A 7,862-nucleotide genomic window follows, 5' to 3' on the forward strand; every position below is an offset into this window, starting at 1 on the left:
ATTATCAAATCATGGAGAAAATATTGCAAACAGCAGAAAGAAACAATTCAAATATCAAGGAGCCACAAACAGGATTACCCAGAATCTAGCAGTTACCACTTTAAAGGATGGAAGGCCCTAGAATATGATAATCCAAAAGGCAAAGGAACTTGGATTACTATAATATTCTTTTTTTTAAGGTAAAAATTTATCTGTCAAAGAAATATACAAATATAATTAAATATAATACAAAGAGTTTTTATCATATTCCTAAAACATTCACAGGCTATTCAGGTCATTACCACTCTCTCAACAGGTTCTAACCATGATTTGAGAATCATTCAACTTCCTGATACCTTAAGAATTCCTAAGATGCCCTTTCTCTCCCTTCCCCCTACACTCCAGTTTTTCAGAAATCCTCCTGGATGTTTTCCTTGTTTGCCTCCCCATGCTGTTGCTTGATTTGGAAGATTTCATTTTCTAGCTGTACAATAAATAGTCCATTTGATCTCATAATTTTTAATGACGAATGAGACCCAAGTCGACTCCCTTTCTCATAATTTAGATCCAGCAGTGAGTTGCATGTTCTTCCTCTGCCAGTTCAAATCCTGAATATGTTTTCTTAATTTCTGCAGTTCCTTCTGAGATTGTTCAATCATATGAACTAGATTTTCATTATATACTTTCCAGGCATTGCAGCTCAATGTTGTGTTGTGACATCAACTCAAGGTTTTCAATGCGAACTGCCTGATGCTCCAGTTGGGCCATGGAATTGTTTACATATTCCTGCCATGCAGTGATATCATTCTTCTGCTCAGAAGAGGGGGATGGAAGTTCATATCGTTTCATGCTAAGCAATTCAATTGGTTGTCAGGCAGCCAATCTTTTAAATTCATTTCTCATAATGTCAGTCTCAAAGGTTGAGTAATCCGGGGCTGGTAGGTAATTCAGATAGTTCTTGGTAGGCTGGTACCTACGTGTTTCTTCCTCTACCAAGGCAGCAGCAGCCTCCCACATGCCAGGCACTTCATAACGCTGATTGAAGTAAGGCAGGGCGTCCACCACCACCTCCCCAGCCACTAGACCAGTACCTGCCATTCTGCGAGTAATGTAATATTCTCTTCTCTAAAATACGAAGTTCTCTCATAAAGAAACAAGCAAGTTTCTTGTGGGGCTTCTGGAGGCAGCCTTCCTTTATGTTCAGTATAATCACCCCAAATGCAGCCAGGTATTAAAATCCAGATCCTTTATTATCTCTTCCAAAATAGGCCAGTTAGCTTTCTTAGAAGCCTATCTCTCTCCTTGGTTCTGAGAGCTCTTGCTGCTAATCCTTTGTCTCTTCCAGCTTCAGTGTCTAGCTCCCTCTGAATCCAAAGCCTCCAGCCAGCACAAAGGTCAAATATGGAATGACTGACTCCACCTCTTAGAGAGTGGGCTTGTGGGTTTCTGACTTGTGAATCTCCCAAAGTAAATCCTAGTTGAGGCTCCTAGCTTATATATGCTCTCTAAAGGTGTGAACTCTCTTAAAGGAGAAGACTGTGTGAACTAAGTACATAAGCATATTGTCTCTATTAATTCCAGTGACTTAGCACTTTCTTTCAAGTTCTGGCCCATAACAGATTGTAGCCAAGAATAGTAAGCATGGGAAGGTAGTCAGCAGCAACAGCCTAGCACAGTATGAAGCCATTGTTGCCTATAGAGGAAACTTGGAACAATCTCCTCTTTGTCCTAAGAGCAGACCTCTTAGAGTAAATGAGTAAAAAAAGTAAAAAGAACTCTGTCTCCATAATAGCTATGGACATTCAATGAAATAGGTGAATTTCATTTATTTCTGATGAAAAAACAGAGCTGAACAGATAATTTGATCTTCTAATACAGAACTCAAGAGAAGCATAAAAAGGTAAAAAGGAAAGAAAAAAATAACTATTTCTTTTAAAAAATTAAAATGTTTACATCCTTATATGGGAAGATGATATGTTTAATTCAAAGGTGTAGATATAATTTGATTTTATTTTGATGATATAAAAAAAGAAACTAGAGGTAGAAAGGTGATTCTACTGGAAGAAGAGGAAAATGGAGGTAAAATGGGGTAAATTACATCTTATGAAGAGACAAAAAAGACTTATTACAATTGAAGGAAAGAATGAACATTGTGTGAATCTGACTCTCATCAGATTTAGTTCAAAGAGAGAATTTTAGTCACATTTAGCTTCACAGAGAAACTTGTCTCACCCTAGAGGGTAGTAGGAGAGGAAAGGGGAAAGAAAAGGAGAAGACTGTTTGAGCGAGGTGGTCAGAACCAAAACACTGGGAGGAAAGAAAGGGGGAAAGGAAAGAGAAAAATATAAGTTGGGGAAGCTAATTTGGTGGGAATTACAGTTAGCAATTTTAATTATGAATATGAATGGGCAATAAAGTCCTCAAAATCAAATGCAAAAAGGCAGAAATAGTGAATGAATCTTTTTTAGATCATGATGAAATAAAAATTGCATGTAATAAAGGGCCAGGAAAAAATACACCAAAAATTAATTGGAAACTAAATAATCAACTCCTAAAGAATAAATGGGTGAAACAACACATCATAGACACAATTTATAATTTCATCCACAAGAATGACAATAATGAGACAACATACCAAAAATTTATGGGATGTAGGCCAAAGCATTTCTTAGGGGAAGTTTTATATCTCTAGATTCTTATTTGCTTAAGATAGAGACAGAGAAGATTAATGAATTGGGCATGTACCTAAAAAAGCTAGAAAAAGAACAAATTAAAATCTCCCAATTAAAAAAGTATTATGCATTTCTTTTTTTTAACTAAATAAATGTTTATTGAATATAATTCAATTATTGCTGTTACTCATATGCTGCCATTTTTTGTCAATAGTATGTTTTCCTAATTACATATAAAGATAGTTTTCAAAATTCATTTTTGTAAAGTTTTGAGTTCTAATTTTTTTTTCCCTCCTTTCCTTACCACTCCTTCCCCAAGAAAGCAAGAAATCTGATATAGGTTATACATGTATACTCATTTTAAACATACTTCCATGTTAGCCATGTTGTGAAAGAAAAAGCATAAGAAAGAAAAAGCAAACAAGAAAGGTGAAAGTTATATCCTTCAATCTACATTTGGTCTCTATAGTTCTCTCTCAGGATGCAGATGGTATATTTCATTCCAAATCTATTGGAATTATCTTGAATTTCTGCATTTCTGAGAAGAACTAACTCTACCAAGGTTGATAATCATATAATCTTGTTGTTACTGTGTACAATGTTTTCCTGGTTCCGTTCATTTTATTCAGCATCAGTTCATATAAGTCTTTCCAAGATTTTCTGAAATCAACCTTCTCATCATTTCTTAAAGAACAATATTTCATTACATTCATATACCACACCTTATTTACCCATTCCCCAATTGATGGACTTCCCTTCAATTTCTAATTCCTTGCCACCACAAAAAGAGCTTATGTATTGAAATATATATTGAAATGAAGTATTGAAATACTTCAAAAGATCCACAATTTTCTTAATTGAAGTACTTTTTTCATCAACATACTTACCCCATTATAGAGATAGTCTTCAACCCATGACTGAAATTAAAACTATCACCAAGTGGTTAAAGTTTGTGACAAGTTTCTATTAATTTAATTAAATTAATTCTTGAAGAAAAGATTGTTGCTCTTATATAAGAAAACCTTCTAGCTTAATAATTTATCCCACAACTTACAATTTCCTGGCATAGCATTTGATTAGGTATCAAGTTGTAGTTTGTAGAAAAAAAAATAGAACTAATATAGCAGTTGTGTAGTTGAGATTTTTCTTGATTTTTTTTTTATCATCATTCTTTCCATTGATGCCAAATATAACTTCTAGTCCCACTTTTTTTTTTTCATTTTTGGCCATAATAAGACACTTTTGGGGGCCTTTACCATTCATCATATGCCATGATATCCTTATTATTTGCTTTCCTTTTATCACAAACTCAAAACACTAGTATAATCATTGCTTCTCAAAGTCTAGGCATATTTTCTTTGGAAACAAGAAAATGCCAATTGTCTATACCCAGTTTCAGAAGTCTGAGTTCCAGGTGTTTTTCCCATGTTCTTCTTAGTAAATGAGAAAACCACCATGACCACAGCATGTAATGGGATATAAAGTTCAAAATATCAATGAATCGTGAGTTTGTCATGCTCTCAGTACGAGTAAATATAATTCATGTAGACATAGAGAGAATACAGAAATTTTTTGTCAGTTGTATATGTACTGTAGCATACTTCCTGGCACTAGGTACTGTGACACATGGGAGGTACTTAATAGGCACTTAATACATTTTATTGCATTATAAAAATAACAACAATAAATATAATTAACGTCTATATAGTGCTTACTGTGTGCTAAATACCTTGAAATTATCTCATTTGACCCTCATGATAAATCTAGGAGATATGTGTTATTATAGCCCACATTTTAAAGATGAGAAAAGTGAGAAAAACAGGTTAATTGGCTTGCTAAGGGTCATATAGTAAGTGTCTGAAGCCTAATCTGAACTCAGGTCTTAATGGCTTTAGGAAATCAGGAATTTATTGCAATGTTTTCATCAATCAACAAATATTTAAGTGTCAATTATGTGTCAGACACTGTGCTCAGTACTGCGGATTGAAAGTAAAAGTCAAGAAAATTTTTGCCTTCAGGGCACTTGATCTATTGGGGAGACCATATGCAGACAGATATATACAAAACAAATTAATACAAGACAAATAGGAAATAATTGATAGAAAGAAAAGATAGAAGATAAGATGGGTTGAAGTAAAGAAATATAGGTAATTTAAATATGATGCTTTTTAATTAATAGAACATAAGTTTAGATAGATTAGTTGATTAATATGGAATATGATATATTTTAATATAATTTACATCTATATGTAGCAAATTAGAAAAAGTTAAAATTATTTCTAAGTGTAAATTCAAAATAAGTAGCAGCAGCAGTAGCAATAGCACAGTAGTAGTTCTTCTAAAGATTACATTCACATAATTCTTTCAATCAAATTCCCCACCCAAAGTGGGGAAAGTAAAGTGGCAAGATAGTATCTGATATCTTTGTCAGGTGAGAACAATTAATCCAGATTTTTTTTTTAGTATGGAATCACTTTATTCTAGCCCCACAGGAATAGGAAAGATGATGAAAAGCAGATTCAAGGCTTTACAAGAATAGCTGAGGAAGAAAGATTAAGAAATGTTAAGATATTGAAGAGACCAATTCCCTGCCAACCAACCTAGTAAATCTTAAAATTCACTGATTAAAAAAGTGAGAAACACCACACATATATATTTTCACCTAGCTTAGTGTACATGAAAGGATGATTGGAATACTGTGGGGAACTTGGAATAGACAAGTGCTGGTAGGTGGAAAGAAATAGAAGGGCTTTTGAGTTCTGCACAAAAATGTTTGTGGCAGCCCTTTTTATAATGGCAAGGACCTGGAAACTGAGTGGATGCCCATCAATTGGAGAATGGCTGAATAAATTGTGGTATATGAATATTATGGAATATTATTGTTCTGTAAGAAATAATCAACAGGATGATTTCAGAAAGGTCTGGAGAGACTTACATAAACTGATACTAAGTGAAAAGAGGAAAAGCAAGGGAACATTTTACCCAACAACAACAAGGTTATATCATGATCAATTCTGATGGACTCTTTTCAACACTGAGGTACTTCAGGGCAGTTCCAATGGCCTTGTGATGAAGAGAGCCATCTAAACCCAGAGAAAGGACTGCGGGAACTGAGTTTGGATCACAACATAGTATTTTCATCCTTTTTGTTGTTCATTTGCATTTTGTTTTTTCTCATTTTTTTCTTTTTGATCTGATTTTTCTTGTGCAGCAAGATAATTGTGGAAATTGCATATACCCTAATCTTAATCACCACACTCAGAATTAGACAAAACTTGCTAATGCCATTTAAAAACTAAGAATTGAAAAGTGACCACATAACAAGGATCCCAATTTAACTAATGAGACTGCTGATATGTGGAAATGAAATGTCAAAAACTATGTGGATATGTTTTTATGAAAGATCGCCATGGGATAAAACCAAGTAAAAGAGAAACCTTCATAAGAAGTCCAGATAAAGTTTCAGAAGAAAAACATTCTGAACACTAGGATTATGAGTAGCTTGAAAAAATGAATCAAGAAATAACAACAAAATTACCTAGGGATGTCATAAAAAGAATTTTTACTTAAGAAGAGATGCATCTGAATGCCTTAAAAATTAGAAAGAGCCAAATAGGAGACAATGATTCAATAAGCCAACAAGAAATATTAAAACAAAATGAAATAATTTTTAAAAATATAAAATTCAAAAAGAAACTGATTGGAAAAAAATAAAATTATTGAAAGGAAACAGTATAAAAATAAAAAAAAGAAACTGACCTGGAAAAAAGGTCAATGAAAAATAACCTAAGAATTATCAGGCTACCAGAAAATCATGACCCATCCAAAAATCTTGGATATTATATTACAAGAAAGTATAAAAATTTTCATAACTCTTAGAAGCAAAACTCAATGTGAAAAGAATATGAACAATTTTCAAAGACAGAATCCAAACATTTGAAAACCATATGAAATGCTCCAAATAATTGATAATTAGTCAACAATCAATAAACTTTTGTTAAGTACCTACTATGTTCCAGGTACTGTGCTAAGTGCTGAGAATGTAAAGAAAAGCAAAAGACATTCCCTGCCCTCAAAGTGTTCATAATCTAATAGATGAAGATAACACAAAAAAAGATGAAAATCAAGGAGAGGATGTAAAGGAATAAGGGAGATAATTATAGCAGGGATATGATGAAGTTCAGTAGAATGAAGCTAGATGGGAAAGGATGAGATGGATGTTCTGGGTTTTTCTCTTCAAACAAATGATCTGGGAAAAGAATTTTTTTATTAAAAATTTTTATTTACAAAGCATACGTATGAGTAATTTTCCAACATTGACCCTTGGCATAACCTTTTGTTCCAAATTTTTCTCTCTTTCCTCCTATCCTCTCCCCTAGCTGGCAGGTAGTCCAATACATATTAAATACATTGAAATACAAGTTAGATCCAATATTTGTATACATATTTATACAGTTATCTTGTTGCACAAGAATCAAATCAAGAAGGAAGAAAAAGAAAAACTGAGAAAGAAAACAAAATGTAAGCAAATAACAACAGAGAGAGTGAGAATGCTATGCTGTGGTCCACACTCTGTTCCCATGGTTCTCTTTCTGGGTATGCATGGCTCTTTTCATCACTGATCAAGTGGAACTGGTTTGAATATCTCAATGTTGAAGAAAGCCATGTCTGTCAGAATTGATCATCACATAGTTTTCTTGTTTCTGTGCATAATGGTCTCCTGGTTCTGCCCATTTCACTCAGCATCAATTCATGTAAGTCACTCCAAGCCTTTCCGAAATCATTCTGCTGTTCATTTCTTACAGAACAGTAATATTCCATAACATTCAAATACCATAATTTATTCAGCCATTCTCCAATTGATGGGCATCCACTCAGTTTCCAATTTCTAGCCACTACAAAAAAAGCTGCCACAAACATTTTTGCACATATGGGTCCCTTTTCCTCCTTTAAGATCTCTTTGTGATATAATCCCAGTAGAAACACTGCTGGATCAAAGGGTAGGCACAGTTTGATAACTTTTTGAGCATAGTTTCAAACTGCTCTCCAGAATGTTTGGATCCGTTTACAGTTCCAGTAACAATATATCAGTGCTGGGAGAAGAATTTAATGAGAGAATTAATTAGAATAAGGCAAATTAAGGTGAGATTCTGGTTACACCTTGCATATATCAAATTGTCAAAGATTTCATGTAAGAAAAATGAAAATGTT

The 7,862-nt window shown here is 33.6% G+C and overlaps 1 pseudogene; it reads right to left on the minus strand.

Annotated features, from left to right (window-relative positions):
- Nucleotides 1–388: 388 nt before the first annotated feature.
- Nucleotides 389–1,077, minus strand: LOC100931543 (annotated as a pseudogene).
- Between the last annotated feature and the right edge of the window lie 6,785 nt (nt 1,078–7,862).

This window comes from Sarcophilus harrisii, chromosome 1 (assembly GCF_902635505.1).
Source record: "Sarcophilus harrisii chromosome 1, mSarHar1.11, whole genome shotgun sequence".
NCBI lineage: Eukaryota > Metazoa > Chordata > Mammalia > Dasyuromorphia > Dasyuridae > Sarcophilus > Sarcophilus harrisii.